General features: G+C 34.5%; 1 non-coding gene across 1 annotated transcript; it reads right to left on the bottom strand.

Moving 5' to 3' along the window:
- Nucleotides 1–2,239: 2,239 nt before the first annotated feature.
- Nucleotides 2,240–2,356, bottom strand: LOC124899956. Its single transcript, XR_007057506.1, has one exon. It is a non-coding gene; the product is annotated as a U5 spliceosomal RNA (small nuclear RNA).
- Nucleotides 2,357–19,977: the final 17,621 nt, after the last annotated feature.

The raw sequence follows: 19,977 nt of genomic DNA, 5'->3' as shown, positions 1-19,977 counted from the left end.
CTCCATTGTTTCATCCTCCCCCTTAGCTTGTGCCTTGGAGGTGCTGGCGGAAGCAGTTATACTGGTTCGTCATCCAAAGCATATGTTGCTCACAGTATGAAAACTTGGGTTCCCCATACAAATTGTTTATAGTGCACATTGACTTTCACAAGATAGAGTACTAGTAGACGAATCTTAACTTACAGCATTGTAAAGGAGGTTTCACCGTTTCAACATACTATTTCAAACCAGAATGATGTTTAGTACTTGGTTGAATCCAATTATGAATAGCTCTTATTTGGTCAAGTTCAAGCAATTTGATAGCACAGATAAGGTGAGACTGCCTTGTGGGGCAGCCCGGACCCTAACCACACATAGCGGAAGCTCTTTAGTGCAACTGGCCCGCACATAAGGGGAGCTCTTCAGTGCAACATGCCTCCACACATAACGGGAGCTCTTTAGTGCAACATGCCCCCGCACATAACAGGAGCTCTTAGTGCAACAGGCCCGCACACAACAAGAGTTTTAATGCAACAAACTGCCTTTTGATTTTCAAGAAATTTTATAGAACAAATTTCTGAGATTCTTTCCAAAATCTTAAAGCAAGGATCTTTCCCCATTATTTCCCTCAAAAAATTTCAAACTATTAATTTTAAACTGGAATTGTTGGGAACCTCAGTAAAAAGTACAAATGTTGGCATATGCCACTATTTGCAACGCTAAGACAAGGCGAAAGAATAGATCACGACGTGTGTATGGCGTGGCTGCGTTTAGTTGCTTTTTACAGAAGGAGCTATTTTTATACTCATTCCAGCTGCTCTCTTCTTCACCTCCATTATTTTCGATGTTGGACTTGTTGTTGTTCAACGTTTTCGGGTACAAGAATCTGTAATTTGACACAATAACTTTAACATTAGTTCAAGTTTGAAACAAGAACACTATGAAGTACAATAACACCCTCAACATAAGATCAAAGTGATCTTTCTAAAAAGTGTGTTTTATTTTTTCAGAAATTAAGATGAAACAGAAATGTAAAGCCAAGTCCCCGACTTCACAGAGTGTCCTTAAGGAATAATTTCTTTCGCTGTACCCGAGGCTTTGGAATCTTCCTCCTAGGATAAAATGACTTTCAATCCAACTATAGTGGTACCTCAAATAATTGGATTCGTCGAACTCACTTAACGATTTGATTGATCACAAGGAATGTTTTGAAGACAAAAAGAGTTTGTATTTCAGAAAATTTTTCATACCAAAACCTGTGGATAAATGCAGGTTTATATAGCCATCAAGTGCCCTTCCGAAAGGTGGCAATGGTTCATCCGAAAAGGTGTATCCTTTGAAAGAGTCAAGTCTGTTCATTCGAAACATTGTGTTTTTTTCTTAACAGACACAACTATCTAAACAATCACTCTTTTTCTAAAACAATATGTTTTTTCATAAAAGATTGTTGTCCCTCCATTTTTCATTCACACCAATTGAACCCAACTGGACTTTCTTCTTACCATGTTTCTTACCTTCATTAAGGCAACAAGAAGTAGCATCTATTGAACCCAACAGGACTTTCTTCTTACCATGTTTCTTACCTCCATTAAGGCAACAAGAAGTAGCACTGCACAGAACCGTATACACATGGAAACTCTTCTTCAACCTACTCTACTTGTTCAAATCCCATCAGCACGAGTTGACTACAAAATGGAAGTTACGGTGTTTCAGATCATGAATACCCGAATAGCGCCTTATAAGAGTTGTGATATTCCCTTGGACACAATGCAGGTGGCTGATTCATGTTTAGGTGAAAGATTGAACTGAGAAGACAACTTGGTACTTCCCTCCCTCGCGCCCTTAGGGGAGCTGGCGGATGTAGCTATATGCTGGTTCGTCATAGAAAGCAACGTTCCTCACAGTATGTACACATGGGTTCCCATACCAATTGTTTTATAGTGTGCATCGGCTTTCAAAAGCCAGAATTTAGTAGATGAATCTAACGTACCTCACTGTCTTGTCACTCTATTTCAAAGCTCATGCCTCATTAGCAGTTCTTTGGTCCATATTCTTCAAAGGGTATTATATTGTAAGTTCTGTGTGTGTTGTTACAATGATCATTATCTATCAGAATAACCATTATTCTATGTTTCCTTCATGGGAATCTAGCAACAACTAGCCTAAACAGTTCAAGTTGAAGCAATGGTAAAGCAAAATATATCCCCGAATTTCATTTCCTAAAGCTCATGCAAGCATATTTTAAAATTGCAATGTTGGGATCCTCAGTAAGGGGGTACCTCTCCAAAAATTAGCGTATGCCATTATTTGCAACGCACACGCGGAATTCTTTAGTAAAAGGCGAAAGAATAGTTCGCTTTGTGGGCATTGCGTGGCTGCGTGAGTTGTTTGGTAGCTGAAGGAGTTGTTTATATTCTTGTTCCAGCTGCTCTCTTCTTCACCTCCACCAACGATGTGGGACTTTCTTTCTGCCACGTTTCATGATTAAATGCCAATATGGGCCCTGTTAATATGGGCTATGTAGTCTATTGGGCCAAGTCCAGGACCATATTCTGAAGATAGAGGACCATAATTTTTGGGGCAAAGCTATAGTAACTAAGTAGTATATTTGGCTAAACTTTCTAATTATGCTTATTTTAAAATATTTTTTTAATCAAAAGTGTTCTCCAGAAAAATATTTCTCTCGAGTTGAGTGACTATTTTAATTTAGAAAATAGTGACTTTCATGATAAAATCATGAATTTTGTATTGTAAAATAAAATTTGGGCGGAATACGTAAGATCTCTTAACTTGACATTATTTTTCATTTTGACATTTTAAGTAGATATTGTTCATAATAAGCACCTAAATCAGCTATAAACTATGTCATTTTGACACTTTTTGACATGACAAAGTGGGTGTTATACACTCGCGTTTTGGCGTGTGATAGTCGTATTTTAGCCTTTTTTATTTAAATTTATCGTAACGAAGAATAAAATATTGTATTAATATGATTAATAACTTTTAAAGAATATTATTAAAATACAAATTTGTCTGCAAAGATTCACTGCCAAGCACTCATTCTGTAAAGTATCTATGTTTTCTTTCAAGAAACTCCCAATTATATTTATATTTTCTTTCGTTGAATAATTTCTAACCGAACACTGGCATCCTCCTTCTCCATAAATTTTTAGTCATATATCTGAAATTTGTGAAGCTATTAATGTGAATTTATCATTCCTTAGAGAATGAGGAGGTATGTTTATCATTCTTCAAAAATCAACCTCCATCAATGGAGGTTAAGCCCAAAGAATGTTGGGGTGGGAAGATGTTGTAGGGGGCTTTTTTGTAATTATTTAATAAAAAATTCATGTGTAATTAATTCATTGGACACCTTGTCACGTGTTTTGGTCTTTTGTTGTTTTAAAAAAATTTGTGGGTATATATAATGATGTGGCGATTTAAAATGAGTTGGCACAAATCAATCGGCCATTTAATCCACGTGGAGGCGCGTGCAATTCATGCAATAGAGTTGATGTCAAAATGACACAGTTTGTAGCTGATTTAGGTGCTTAAAATGAACAACGTCCACTTGAAGTGTCAAAGTGAAAGATGGTGCCAAGTTAAGGGGTTTGGCGATGTGTTCCGCCTAAAATTTGAGTGATTATTTATAATATCACCCACGTTTCTCATTGTAAAGACGTTTTATTTTACTTCTTTTTTAATTTTAATCACGACTTAACCTCATTAAATATATGGCTCTGATTCATTAAATTATGACACCAACTATATATTGACATTTCTTTTACATCAACCACCACACTGTCTTAATGCATCACATTTGTCGGGGTTGAATCCACCTCCTTAATGAACCATTGCCTTTCGCTTGTCGACGTAACGTCAACACTAATCAGAGTTAATAATTTCGAAAAATTTATATTAATAAAGATTGCATAGATGGGTTACCTATGACCAAAAATAGATTTTCCTACATTGTATTCATTTTTATTTGTTGGTTGCAATTCAAGTGTCTTGAGAAGTTAATTTTTATTTGTTGGTTGCAATTCAAGTGTCTTGAGAAGTTAATTTACCAATAATTACTAATTAATAGTTATTGTTTTAAAAAGACACTCTTCTTTTCATTTCAATTTCCTTAACAAAAAAAGTGACCCTTTAAGATAATAAATTTTAATTAAATAACTATCTAATAAATTAACTTAAGTTTGTTAGAATTTGTAGACACGTGATTTTTTATCCTCTCTAAATTTTAATTTTTTTATCGATATTTATATTTATATCTATATTTAATTGATTATTATTTTAATTCTTATTCTTTAATAAAATTTTAGTTAAAAATAAATAATTAAGTAATATTAATTTTGAGATATTAAAAATAATAATAAAATAAAATATATATTTTGTTTTCTAAATTTTGATAAAATTAACTGTTTTTGTATTGTTGTATTTATTTTGACTATTTGTAATTTTATTGTATTTTTCTTAAACATAAAATTATTAATTGTTATAATTATTATTATTATTATTTTGTTATTATTATTTTTTACATTAAAATATATATATAAAATAATAATAATAATAATAAAAATTTGAATTTAAAAAAAAAAAAATCTCCCTCCCCTTTATCTGCCTAAAAACTACTCCCCCTAAATTAAAAAAAAAAACTGTTCCCCCTCAAAATCCTCTACTTAAAAGGACTCTCAACCCAAAAAAAAAAAAAAAGAGGAGAGGGTACGTACATTCCTAAGGACATCATTCTACACTGTTCAGAAAAACAAATCAGACACTTTTACTGTTTCGTATCAGACAGATAAAAATCAGAGAGAAAAACAACAGGAAAAACATCAGTTAAAAGGAAGAAAAAAAAAGTTTGAAGTTGAAGTTCCGTTTCAGTTTCCGGTGATAACATCTTGCTTCTGTATTCAATTAAAGTCGACATACAGGTTCTTATTTAATCCTGTATAATTTACATTATAAGTTTATTCATGAAAAATATGAATAAAATGTTCAAGATGTTTTTGGTGTATGAATATATATAATGATATTGTTATACATGATATTTCATTACAAAATACATATGTGAGTAATGAATATAAGTCCAAAAACTATAGTAAATAAGAATATTTTTTTTATACACTGAGCACACACTCAAAATATAGTAGACAGTAAAAAACAATATAGAGCGGTAACTGAATGGAATAAATAACAAAGAGAGAAAATCAATGATTAAACAGTAAAAAATTGGTGTTTGATTTAACAAAATAGAGAAAATTTGGATCGAAGGAGAAACATATTTTTCGAAAAAAATTTCGTCCAAAAATGTACAAAAACAGTGATCAAATTCATCCCCAAATCCACCGAAAAAAATACTAGATCTTCAGTTGCCACCCTCCTCGACGGAAAACGCATAAAACCGACGACCAGACGATTGGAAATTGCTAAAATCGCCCCTGTTTTTCCACTTTTCCCTCCAGCCACCACTGCCAATGAACCCCCTCCACTATATCATATTCGTCGGATCTCCACCCCCAAATTCGGACAAATTTCGCCTGCAAATTACATCCAAAATCGAGCAACCCTAAGCCATTACCATCCCACTGAAGCAGATGTCCCCATCCTAGATCTCCCTTTGTTGCAGTGATTATTTATAATTTTTGTGATAGTTATTTTTTTATTACTTTGATTTACTAATAAAGGTGGAAAGAATTTACTACTGTATTATTTGGGATTGAAATTAGCTTATAGGATAAAGTTGAATATTTATACACGTTTATTAGAAATGATGGGATCTTTAACTTATTTGTTAATAAATTATAATAATATTTATGCTATATGAATACTTTGTTTGCCAATAAGTTGAAATTTTGATTAGTAGTTAGGGATTTAAAAATATCTTAATTTTTGATTTAATTATTTTGTTGGTTCTGAAATTTCTTGTTTAATATATTTCGGTTCGTCTTCGATTTTAATTGTTAAATAAATTTTTAATTGATTTTAATTAATTAAATTTATTTATTTTTACTATTATTTAAAATAAAATTTAGGGATTAAGATTAGTATAATATGGATAGCTTTGTGTATATTTTTATTTTATTTATTATTATTAATAAAACTTAATAATTATACATTGATTTAATTAATTGTGTTAAATGATTTTTTCATTAATTTATTACTAAGAACTTAGGCAATTCTAGTCAAGTTTTAAAATATTCGTCTCAAATTAAGAATGCGGCATACGCATCTTTTCGAGACATTTTAAAATTTCAGGATGCAACAATGCATTTTGACAAATATTTTTCTAAATTTATTTTTCTCACGATTTATTGAATATAAGATAATAGATAAGTTTTAGTATAATAAAATAAGCGATTTTAGGCCTTAACATAATTTATCAAAATATTTTAAGTCAGGATAAGTCAATAAAAGCGACCGTGCTAGAACCACGGGACTCGAGGGGTGCCTCACACCTACCCCTCGATCAACAGAATTTCTTACTTGGTCTTCTATTTTCGCAGACCAACATAGCGTCATTTCCTTTTGATTAGGGATTCAATAAGGTGACTTGGAACACCATAACTCAATTCCAAGTGGCGACTCTATAACTAAAATAATCCCTATTCAAAACCATCACTTTAATTGGAAAAACTCTTCGACTAGACCCGCGAGGCGAAAAAGGGGTGTGACATCTCTGGCAACTACGCTGGGGATATAACAAGAATTCGAGCTTTACATAATTGACTTATAGTTTCTTTAATTATTGTTGATATTATATTTGTTAGCCTTATGTGCTACTTGTTGTTCATTTACTGCTTTGATATTATTTGAACTGTATTATATATTGTCTTCTCTCACGTATCCCTTTGAGTCTCTGATACAGGATAGGGGGAATGCAGCATATGTATCCCACCTTCTTTTTGAGATAGCCGGAGTGTCAAGGCACCGGGTGAAGGATATAGTCACAAATGTTAGGCGGGGTTCGGATCGGCAACGAAGGCGGTGTTGCCCTGCTACCAACCAAGTTGTCTCTCCCCGGCTTGAGTGTAGGCTCGAGTAAGCCAGTCTAGATACCTATCCCTATTAGGTTTAAACTTAGAAGAACTGAAAACTCAGAATCTGATTATCCCTATTAGGTGTCGCTTTATTTGCATCATATGCATTTGACTTAGCGGGACTCAGCACAGGGGTCGGGTCTGTCTAGGACAGGTGACCTAATTTATAAAGACTAACATGTGCATCCTATGTGCTGTTTGACATTTGTTTGAAAGGCTATTTGTGTGTTGACCGGCTTTTAGGCAACATTAAAATGTAAGAGATTAAATTATCGTCACATTTAGTGAATCATTTTTGAAAGAAAAAATTTATTTTTAAAAGAGAAAATTTTTAGTAACATAGTTTTATGGTTTTCATGAACTATGAGGGTTTGATTCTTATTTTTTTTTGTGAGATACGTAGGAAGTCCTATCCTGGATACGACCTTGGTTTCGAAAAAAAAAATATTTATTCACAAATTTATCGAAAGATATTTTTGAAGAATTAGAAGAAGAAGAAACATGATTATTTTCATGAATATTATTGTCTTTATTTTACTTTTCCTTTTTATTTTCAAAATTAATTTTAATATAAAAATCATAATAGCCTAAACCTTTAGGGGTCGTGAGCTAAATTTTTGTAAAATAATAAAATATGTAAACATATATATTTTAACAGTCCAGATCCTTTAGGGCTCGTGAGGCTGAAATTTTTATACAACTTCATACATAAAACAATCATTCTTCTTTTCTTTATTTCTAAATCCTTTTTTTTGGTTCTTTTTAAATGTACTTAGAAGGGTGCTGTCCCCAAACATATAGTTAAATTTGTCTAGAGGTCTATTATTGTAAAATTTTTGATAGAGTCAATTTAAATAAATATTTTTCCTAAAAATATTATCAGTCATGTTTTTCTCATTTTGATTTTGATAAAATTGTTCTTTACAACTAAGTCCGAATAATAATCGCACTAGGTTTCACTAGTCAAGTTGTAAATTCTTTTCAAAATTGATAAATTAAATTCTGTCTAAGTTTAGACATTTATTAATCTTATGTCCCTGTCAATAGGTATAAAATATCTCCCCCTATTCGTGGAAAGCGTCCAAAGAGAAAGAGAGATGGGAGTGTACCGTTTCAGGTTATGGATTGTACCCCTTTGCAGCTTTGGTTATGGTGGAACGAAATGGATACATTCGATTATGACGAGATACAGAAGTATTTGGATTTTTTGACGAGTATTATGACAGTCAAGCCTAATAGGGATGTGATTGATGCGTTACTAACCTACTGGTACCCAAAGAACAATGTGTTTCATTTTTTGGATTTTGAGTTGACTCTTACTGTAGAGGAGATAGCGGCCTATGTTGGATATGGGAATATGCATCAGAAGAAACTTATAGCCCTGAGACTCATTTCGATAAACAGATTCTGCAAGCTCATGAACATACAAAACTCAAAAGAAGAATCAATGAAAAAAGGTTGGGTTTCCTTGCAGTTTTTGTATGACAGATATGGAAGGCAAGAGGGGTTTGAAAAGTACGGTAAACAACTTTGTAATAAGGGAAGCTTTGGCTCTTGGAAAGTTCACAGACGATTTGCATTCATGGTAGCCTTTCTAGGCACTATGGCTTTCCCAAGGAGAGAAGAAAAAATTAATATTCGTTTAGCGGAGGTGGTAAAGATACCGATTAAGAAAGATTACACTATAGTACCAATGATCCTGACAGATATCTACCGTGTTTTGCCCGTTTGTCAGAAAGGAAAGAGTTTTTTCGAGAGATGTAATATCTTATTATAGATGCAGATTGTGGAGCATCTCTACCGACGTCCTACAATGGCAAGATTTAATCCTGAAAGATTCAATCGAATCAAAGATTACGAAGAGAGGATAGAGAAACATAAATGCCCAGAAGAAGTTAGAGATTGGGAGCTTTTTCGTTCTTGGACAACAGATAAAATCATTTGGAATCTCCCTTGGTTCCCTTGGAGGCAAGTCATACATAGTTCTGTCATTCGGCCGTTCTTATTATTAATGGGTATTAGGGGTGTTCAACCGTATGTTCCATTGAGAGTTTTACGTCAGCTAGGAGACGTCAATTAATTCCCATTACGAAAAATATGACCGAGTTTGTATTTAAGGTCAAACCAGAGATCCCACTTCTGAAGGAATTGGCCCAACAAATTTGGGAGGGTTGCCGTATCATGGGGATTGAAACGATGGTCATAGAGCGTGAGAAAGGAGAAGTGCACCTAGATTACCGTGAATGATTTGAAGAACAGTCGAGCCCGCCAGTCAGACTAGAAAGATCAGTTAGGGGACCTATAGATCAGAAAACTGCAATCAAGATAGGAATTGAGAGAGCCATGCGAGAACATGAGGCCAACCAAGCTTTGAGAGAAGAATTAGAGCATGCCAGGGCAAAAATAGACAAACAACAAAAGGAATTTACTGAAGAGAAAGCTAAATCAGCGAATATTGAGGTTGCACTTCGGGGACAAATCAAACTGGCTACCACTAGGGGGTCACACGTTGCAGAACTTGCCGCGTTTTACCTACAACAACAGCAAGAAGTTGAAAAGAACATGCAAGAAGAATTTGATCTTGAGAGATCTCAGTCTATCCGTGAAAGAGGAATATTGCGAGAACGGTTGGAGGTTGCTTCTGCTCGTGAATAGCGTGCAAGAGAGATGGTTGATTTTCGAGATCGACAAGCCCATGAATGGGATCAGGCCTTCAGTTACCTTCGAGGAAAGGTCCGTCGTGTAGCATAGGATACTGCCAGAATGGGTTTGGATTATCAGCAGTTGGATTGTGAGGACTTTTTGGCATAAGTACCAGCTTTCACACAGCATATCACTACTTCATTGAAGGACATATACTTGAACTTGGGAGGACATATTAAGTCGAGGTCTCCTTGAATGGATAGTTGTTTTCTTTGTCATAGTTTTTCATTTTCAGTTTAAAAACTTCTTGTTTAGATGTTATGTCTTTTAGTTTTCAGATGTTAGTTAGTAGGTTTTATTTTAGGAGTTGGGTTAGTTATTTTGTCGTATTTATATTATAGAATGTAATGAAGCTGACTGTTTATTTCTATATATATTACATATGTTTTACTTCACTTACTTTATTTATTGTCTTCAATAATAATAATAATAATAAAAAATCATTTTGTTAAATTCCTCCCAAACTACACAAGATCTGATTCATGTCCTAGCATGATACGTAGGCAACCCTCCAAAGGGTTCGATCATAACTTTTGAAAAAAAATATGCCTAGAAAATCTGGGATGAAACACAAAGTCTTCCATGATAGGGTGGAAAATGCCTATAGAAGTATGACATATAACTTGGCATTATAATGTGTTAAATATATAACACTCATCCGTTTGCTACTTGGTCACAGAAAGATAAAGTAATTGGTGGTTGGTTTGTGTTTTAAACTGGCATTATATCCGTATAACACCAGATACAAGGTTAAAAGAAGAATGACTCGCAGAGAAGGTATAGGGTCTGACAGTAAAGAAGAGCAAAATTAGTTGATTTCGCAGGAAGTAGCATCAATGGAAGAAATAAATTCATTGAAACAACAGATGGCAGAGATGTACCAAGCTTGGTTGAATGGACAAGCCCCGCCTTCTTCAATCCCTGGACTTTCGACTTCAAATGATCTAAATTCTGACCCTGCTCAAACTAGTGATCCATTTTACCCACCAGGATTTAGCCCATTTGCTAATATGTCTGGAGTTGCTGGTACTTCTACCATGCACCCACTGAATTTGTCTATCGCAAATAACCCGCTTTTTACTTTTGTAGCACTAGCTACTGTGGGTACTCAACCGACAGTACCAAAGAATATAGGGAAACCAAGTCATGATATGTTGTATCCTCCTGAAATGACTTTGAAATCTCAAAATCCACATTATCATGTTTATCAATGCGATACTCCTATCGTGATTGAGAAGATTGCCAAGAATGAGGAACAGGAGAAGATGGCTAGAAAAGTTAGAAGCCTGGAGCAGAGTATGAGAAATATGTAAGGATTAGGTGGACCAAAAAGTGTTTCATATAAGGATTTGTGTATGTTTCCTGATGTCCATTTGCCTATAGGGTTCAAAATGCCAAAGTTTGACAAATACGAAGGACACAGTGATCCTGTAGCTAATTTGAAAAAGTTTTGCAATTAATTAAGAGGAGCAGGAGGAAAAGAAGAATTATTGATGGCTTACTTTGGAGAAAGCCTTACAGGGATAGCTTCTAAATGGTTCATTGAACAAGACATTTCCCATTGGCACGTATGGGATGACATGGCTCGGGATTTCGTTCAACAATTTTAATATAACATTGAGATAGTGCCAGATAGCACTACGCTTGCCAACATGAGAAAAAAGATGATTGAAAGTTTTCGAGAATATGCTATCAGATGGAGAGAGCAGGCTTTAAGAGTCAGACCATCAATAAAGGAATCCGAAATGATTGATAGCTTCTGCAAGCACAAGAACCCGATTATTTCTATTACTTACTTCCTACAATTGGAAACACATTTACTGAAGTTATTAAAGTTGGAGAAATGGTAGAGAATGGAATAAAATCAGGAAAGATCATTAGCCAGGCCGCTTTGAAAGCAACAACACAGGCAATTCAAAGTAATGCAGGAAGTTTCGGAGGAAAGAAAAGAAAAAAGAATGTAGCAACTATCGTACCAAGTCCACAACAAAATTGGAGAGGTGCGTGTTAACTATATGCACGAAATCCATTATATTTTATTCCATCCCCTAATATCCTATTTATAATTCATAACCATATGCTCGGGCTCCTTCTTACCCAAAATAGCGTGCATCAGCCATCCAAAATCATCCATCGGTCCCACAAATTCAAAGAGGCCTTCCTAGGTCTAATTTTTGACCTAGAGCAGTCTACAAAAGGGATATCATGGGTAAAGATAATTTCACTCCTATTGGAATGTCTTACACCAGTTTATTTCATAGGCTGAGAAAAATGAATGTTCCAAACTCTATTGAGAGAAGATCCTAAATCCTCCTCCGGAGAACTTGGACTATTCTAGAATATGTGAATACTGTTCTGATGCCCCAGGGCATGACATAAAGAAATGTTGGTATCTGAAAAAAGCCATTCAAGAGCTGATTAATACCCAACAGATCATGATAGAAAGTCTAGATGGTCCAAATGTCAATCAAAATCCGCTGCCAGATTATAATGAAACAAACATGCTCAAAGTGATACCCAATGATGAAGATGCTATAATATCCTTCAAGCCGATCATTAAAATTAAAACTGATTCGGAAAAATCAGCAAATATTATAGATTTGACAAAAGAAAAACCTGTAGAAGCGGATATGGTGATAATAAAACCCAAATTATTGAATGTGCGCTTGATGGTGGGGAAAGAGATTTCAGAAAATGTTGGGTCAAGTCAAGTAAAACCAAAGCTCATTGTTCCTGGAAGATCTCCCAAGCCTCTTTTAATCATAAAAGGAGCTCTCATAGCTCCCATTGTTATCAAACCAGTGTCATAATTGCCTATGGTTAATACCAAGGCGGTCCCTTGAAACTATGATCGGGTTATGATAATGTACAAGGGGAAATAAGTGATTAAAGATGTGGACGAAGTTGGGGGATTAACTCGATCTGGAAGATGTTATGCCCCAGTAGAGTTAAGAAAGAATAAACAAGGCAATGAAGAACGAATGGCGTTCAAGAAGCCTGTTACTGATGAAGAAGCTAAAGAATTCTTACAGAAAATGAAATTGCCAGAATATTCTATTGTAGAACAATTGAAGAAAACACCAACACAAATTTCTTTGTTGTCTTTATTAATAAATTCATAAGAACACCGCAAGGCTATAATGAAGATTCTTAACGAAGTATGTGTTCTCAGTGAGATTAAAGTGAATCAGCTGGAAAATTTATTGAAAGGATCCTTGAAGCAAACAAGATTACTTTCTCAGACGATAAATTATCTGTGGAAGGTATTGGACATAATAAAGGTCTCTACATTACTGTGAAATGTAAGCATTCCATCGTCACTCGAGTGTTAATTGATAGAGGATCAGGCGCTAATATTTTTCCTATGTCAACTTTGCAAAAGTTGAATGTTAATGGAGAAAGAATCTGACCTAACAATGTATGCGATAAAGGTTTTGACGGATCAAAAACTGATGCCATTGGTGAAATAGAATTCATATTGACAATCGGGCCTGTGGATTTTGCTATGGATTTTCAAGTGCTGAACATTGATGCTTCATATAATATGTTATTGGGAAGGCCATGGATTCATAGGGCTAAAGCAGTCGCATCAACATTGCATCAAATGGTTAAATTCGAATGTGACAGGCAAGAGATAATCGTTCATGGTGAAGGAGACTTATCCATGTATAAAGGCTACTCTATTTCCTCCATCAAAGTAAATACTGCAGATAAAATATTAATTCATCAAGCTTCTGAGGTAATGGCTGTTGAGCATATCCTCGAGGAAAATCTCATCGCAAGACCATAATTGTCCTCTGCATCTGTTATGGTAGTGAATGAAATGTAGAAGCATGGTTTCAAACCAGGAAAAGGTTTAGGGATGTTTTTGCAAGGCATAGTTCATCCAGTAAACCTCTATGAGAACCTTGGTACTTTTGGTTTGGGATACGAACCCACTGCTGAAGATATAAAGAAGGCCAAAAAACATAAGATAGAGTCATGGTCACTTACCAAGTCGATATCGCTACTTCAGAAGTCTTTCATCAAAGTCAATGATGTTGGGTCCTCCAAGTTACCTGTTGCAGAATCAATGAATAATGATGATACAGAGTTGATTAGCCTTTTTCAGAATATGTTCATTGAAGTTGATATGGTTGAAATTGGGGAAGGTACCAGCAATGCAGATGTGCAATTTGTCGGCCCTGATGTCCAGCTTAACAATTGGGAGGCTACTCCTCTTCCTTTTATGAAGGAGTCTTGGTAGTTTGTTTGTTTTTCTTACAGTCTTAGTAGTTTGTTTATTTCTTCTTCTGTAATTTGAATCATTCTAGGATTGTAATTCAAATCTTTAAGCTTAGTATTTTAGGTTAAAACTCTTTCTATCTTTGTTTTTAATAAAGTGTAGTCTCCCTTCATTTTATTTTAAGTCTGATTTTTATTTATCTTCTATTATACAGTTCTTTCTATGTCGATTCTAATGATATGACTTACATGAAGAATTGTCAACCAAATTTAAAAACCCAATCTAATTTTGAAATAATGAATAAAGAAGTTGAATACGATGAAGGAGAAACATTTGAGGATATAAGCAAAGATTTCAAATAGTTTGGGAATAAGACAAATCCTAATTTGGAGAAAACTGAGGCGATCAATTTAGGAGATCATGAGAATATTAGAGAGACTAAGATAAGTGTACATGCTCAACCACAACAAAAGAAAGCCATAATTGAAGCATTACATGAGTATAAAGACTTCTTTGTGTGGTCTTATGATGATATGCTCGCTTTGAGCACTGATTTGGTAGTTCACAAGTTGCCAATTGATCCTGTTTTACCACCTGTCAAGCAAAATCTAAGAAAGCTCAAAATTGACATGACTGTAAAAATCAAAGAGGAAATCACGAAAAAACTTGAGGCTAAAGTCATTCGAGTGACCCAATATCCTACTTGGTTGGCAAATATTGTCTCTGTTCCAAAGAAAGACGGCAAAGTTCGGATGTGTGTTGATTATCGTGATTTAAATAAAGCAAGTTTGAAAGATAATTTTTCACTTCCCAATATGAATTTTGTTGGATAATTGTCCCAAACATGATCTTCCATCTTTTGTGGATTGTTATGCGGGGTATCACCAACCATTATGGATTCAGAAGATGCGGAAAAGACATCATTTATTACTCCATGGGGGACATATTGTTATCGAGTCATGCCTTTTGAATTAAAGAATGCTGGAGCAACTTATATAAGGGCAATGACCACAATGTTTCATGACATGATGCACAAAGAGATTGAAGTTTATGTGGACGACGTGATCATTAAGTCAAGAGAGCAGTCTGACCATGTCAAAGATCTCAGAAAATTCTTTGAAAGGCTTCGAAGATATGATCTCAAACTTAACCCAGCGAAATATGTATTTGGAGTTTCATTGGAAAAACTCTTGGGGTTTATAGTCAGTCGGCGCGGCATTGAGTTAGATCCTTCAAAAATAAAAGCTATTCAAGATTTACCACCACCAAAGAACAAAACGGAGATGATGAGTTTACTTGAAAGGTTGAATTATATCAGTAGATTTATTGCTCAGCTTACTACAACCTGCGAGACAATATCCAGGTTGTTGAAGAAGAATGCTAAAGTTGAATGGACTAAAGAATGTCAAGAGGCATTTGACAGAATTAAGAAGTACTTGTTGAATCCGCCTATTTTGGTTCCTCCAGAGCCAGGCAGACCCTTGATAGTATATGTGTTCAGCCAAATGATTCGCTAAAGTTTGAGCTTTCATTGCAGTTCTTATTTCTAAATCAGAACAATATTATCCTATAACAGCCCAACTTCGATTCTATTGTACCAATAATATGGCAGAATATGAAACATGTATTCTGGGTTGGAGATTAGCTATTGATATGGGAGTCCTAGAACTGTTGGTATTAGGAGATTTAGATTTATTAGTCCACCAAATCCAAGGAGATTGGGAGACTCATGATTCAAAGCTCCTACCATATCAAGGTTGCTTGAAAGATCTATGTGAACGATTTGTATCAGTAAAATTCAAACATATTCCCAGAGCTCATAATGAGATTGTTGATGCTTTGGCAACCTTATCTTCGATGCTTCAACATCCTGACAAAACTTATATTAATCATTTGCATACACATATTTATGATCAACATGCATCTTGCAATGTTGTTGAGGAAGAAATTGATGGAGAGTCATGGTTCCATGATATCAAAGAATATATTCAGACTGGAAAATATCCTGTACATGCCGATAGTAATCAAAAGAGAACTATTAGATGTTTGTCTAGTGGATTTTTCCTAAGTGGAGGAATCTTGTATAAGAGGACTCCTGATTTGGGACTTTTGAGGTGTGTAGATGCTAAAGAAGCTTCAAAAATCATGACTGAAGTACATTCTGGAATTTGTGAACCACACATGAGTGGGTATGTTTTGACAAAGAAAATACTCCGAGCAGGCTATTATTGGCTCACCATGGAGTGAGATTCCATTAGTTTCGTTCGGAAATGTCATGAATTCCAGGTACAGGGAGACTTCATACATTCTCCTCCATCTGAGTTGCATACAATGACTGCTCCATGGTCTTTTGTGGCTTAGGGAATGGACATAATTAGACCAATTAAACCGAAGGCCACGAATGGACATAGGTCCATCTTGGTAGCCATTGATTATTTTACGAAGTGGGTGGAAGCAACGACTTTCAAGTCAGTGACCAAGAAAGCGGTGGTTGATTTTATTTACTCCAACATCATTTGTCGGTTTGGCATTTCGAAGATAATTATCACCGATAATGCTGCAAATCTCAACAGTCATTTGATGCAAGAAGTATGCCAACAATTTAATATTATGCATCAAAATTCTACTCCTTATCGCCCAAAGCCAAATGGGTCTGTAGAAGCTGCCAACAAGGACTTAAAGAAAATACTTCGTAAGATGGTGTAGGGTTCCCGACAATGGCATAAAAAGTTACCTTTTGATTTGTTGGGTTATCATACTACAGTTCAGACTTCAATTGGTGCAACTCCTTACTTGTTAGTGTATGGTACTGAAGCAGTTATACCTACAGAGATTGAGATTCCATCTCTTCGAGTAGTTGTGGAAGCTGAAATTGATGAAGACCAATGAGTCAAGACTCATTTGGAGCAATTAAGCTTTATTGATGGAAAAAGATTGATGTCAGTATGTCATGGACAACTATACCAGAAGAGAATGGCACGAGCATATAATAAAAAGGTACATCACAGATATTTTAAAGTTGGTCAGTTCGTACTAAGACGCATTCTACCTCATCAGATTGAAGCCAAAGGCAAATTTTCTCCTAATTGGCATGGGCCATTCATGGTGAAGAAAGTGTTACCTAATGGTGCGTTATATCTGACTGATGTAGAAGGAAAAATGAAAGAAATGCCGGTCAATGCTGATGCAGTTAAAAGAGATTATGTATGATATTCATATATAATTATGTTATGTATGTTTTGTACTTACATTTTTAAAGATTTGAAATGATGAAGGCATTTTGTTCTACTATTCGAATAATATATCAACCTTTGCTTACCTCTTTGAGTTTTTATTTCTTCTTCGTACCCCTCTTTTGGAATCAAATTAAAGTCAGAAAATTGAAAAAAAAAGTTGAGATTTTTTTTTTTAAAAAAAAAAAGAGAGAGAAGAAGAAATCAATCAAAATTTCAAAATCAAGCAAAAGAAATTTGCCTGAACTACGTTTGAACTGATTCTTGCTATGACAAGATACGTAGACAGCCCTACTCTGGGGTTCGGTTTAACCAGAAGAAAATTCAAATTACCCAGAATGAAAGAAAATTGGGGCAAAAGTTTATTTTCTTAAAAGAATCGATTCCAAAAGTTGAATGTTTACCCAATGTTGTGTAAATTTTGATCCTCATGCTGACCTTTCTTTCTAACCCTATCCAAAACCCAAGTTATAACCAAAGAAAGTCCTTCAGATCAATATTTTAGAATGTCAAGGCTAAATATGTAATTGGTGCATGATATTTCATATTTTGGGTGTTTATTTAAAAAAAATGATGAAAAAGAGAGAGTCTTATTGGTGAAAACCCTGTTGGGCACCATAAGACGACTGTAAACTGAGAAAGAAGTAAAAATGAGATAGGCTCGTTGGTAAAAACCCATTGAGGTGCCACTAGCTGAAGGAGGGTTGCTATCAAGAAGGAACAAGTTCAAGATTGACTTAATTTCAAGGTCAATAAGTGGACAGAAGTTGTTGTGATTGGTGTGGGTAGATCTGGTTGTTTGATTCAAAATGTATATCATAATCACTAGAATTAGTTTCCACATTCAGATAGGTTTTCTCTTCGTTTTGAAAAAGAGATGCCTATTGTCTTTTTCTTTTTGTTTTATTTTAATTTTTAATTTTTTGTGTCCTTGTCCTCAAATGAAAAAAAAATTGTTGTCTTTTGAGTCAAATTCACGTCAGGTCGAGTGAGAAAGGACTCCAAACTCGCTACCAACTCCTTTAAGGGTACAAAGTAAGACAAAGGGTCGATGCACAGAGACAACATTTCAAAGTAAAAGTAAGGTACTCAGGATGATTGTGATTTGACCATTTTAAACTCGTGAAAATTTAATTGATGTATTGGAAGCTAAACTCAAAAGCATCATACAATAGAAACATGATTTGAGTTGAGGATCTCAGTAGTTAGAATTCTGAGTCAGAAGTATGACAATTCAATGAATATTATCAAGGATTTGAAAAGGATTTGAGCATGACAAGTGCAAGAGCGGTTGCTTCAAGAGCCAAATACCATAAACCAACCACCACATGTTTTTAAAACTCACAATTTTTCTTTGTTTGAAACAGAGATGGGATATTCTTTTTCACATTAAAGTTTTCAGATAAAGGATGCAATTTCACATTTTTGTTAACACAAGAAGCATGGTTACAACTTCTGATGATGGATCTCAGTCATGGTAAACTTTATTCTTTGTGAGATATATTAAGATCCAGTGACACATAATTTTTCCAGTACAAACTGGGGCAAAAATTTTATGTGTGTTGTATAGAATTTATTCTTTTGCAGATGACCCTTCTGAAGAATGGGAAGTTATTTTATGTCCAGGACCCTCCTGAAGAATGTGAATTTATTTTTTGCTCAGGATCCTCCTGAAGAATGGGAGTTTATTTTTGCTCAGGACCCTCCTGAAGAATGGGATGTTATTTTTCTGTTTCACTATTTACTTTGAGTCCAGGAGGCCGCCTGAAGAACAGAGTGAAGAAGTTGTAAGTTCAGGAGCCCGCCTGAAGAACAGGGTGAAGAAATTGTAAGTTCAGGAGCCTACCTGAAGAACAGGGTGAAGAAGTTGTAAGTCCAGGAGCCCGCCTAAAGAACAGGATGAAGAAATTGTAAGTTCAGGAGCCCGCCTAAAGAACAGGGTGAAGAAATTACAAATTCAGGAGCCCGCCTGAAACAGGGTGAAGTAAAAAGAAAGTCCAGGAGCCCGCCTGAAGAACAGGGTGAAGAAAAAAGAAAGTCCAGGAGCCCGCCTGAAGAACAGTGTGAAGAAAAAAGAAAGTCCAGGAACCCGCCTGAAGAATAGAGTGAATTTTCAAGTTCAAGTCATAAAGATTCAAATCAAGATTTTAGAGATTGCGATTTTCATTTGTAATTTTTTATTTTTTTTGTTAGTCATTTGAAAGTAAAAGGCAGAAGTTGTTAATCGGAAACTCGATGGAATCTCAATCGTCTTTAACTTCTTCTCTCACCAAATTACCTTTGAACTACTCGTGACCTGATTCCCTTATAATCCGGGATAGGTAGGAAGTCCAAAATCAGGACTCGGTCATATTTTTCTTTTTATTTTAATTTAATTTTATCCTTACCTTTCAAATAATTGGAGACTCAAAAATCATATCTTGTCTACTTCTTTGTATGAAAACTCTTCGATATTTCACACAAAGAGGGGCAAAAATATAGATACGTAATTTTTTATCCTCTCTAAATTTTAACTTGTTTATCGATATTTATATTTATATCTATATTTAATTGATTATTATTTTGATTCTTATTTTTATTCTTATTCTTTAATAAATTTTTCGTTAAAAATAAATAATTAAGTAATATTAATTTTGAGATATTAAAAATAATAATAAAATAAAATATATATTTTGTTTTCTAAATTTTGATAAAATTAACTGTTTTTGTATTGTTGTATTTATTTTGACTATTTATAAATTTTATTGTATTTTTCTTAAACATAAAATTAATTAATTGTTATTATAATTAT

Source organism: Capsicum annuum, chromosome 6 (genome assembly GCF_002878395.1).
Source record: "Capsicum annuum cultivar UCD-10X-F1 chromosome 6, UCD10Xv1.1, whole genome shotgun sequence".
Lineage (NCBI taxonomy): Eukaryota > Viridiplantae > Streptophyta > Magnoliopsida > Solanales > Solanaceae > Capsicum > Capsicum annuum.
Note: the sequence above shows the minus strand (reverse complement) of the source record. Positions and strands in the feature narration are given on the sequence as shown.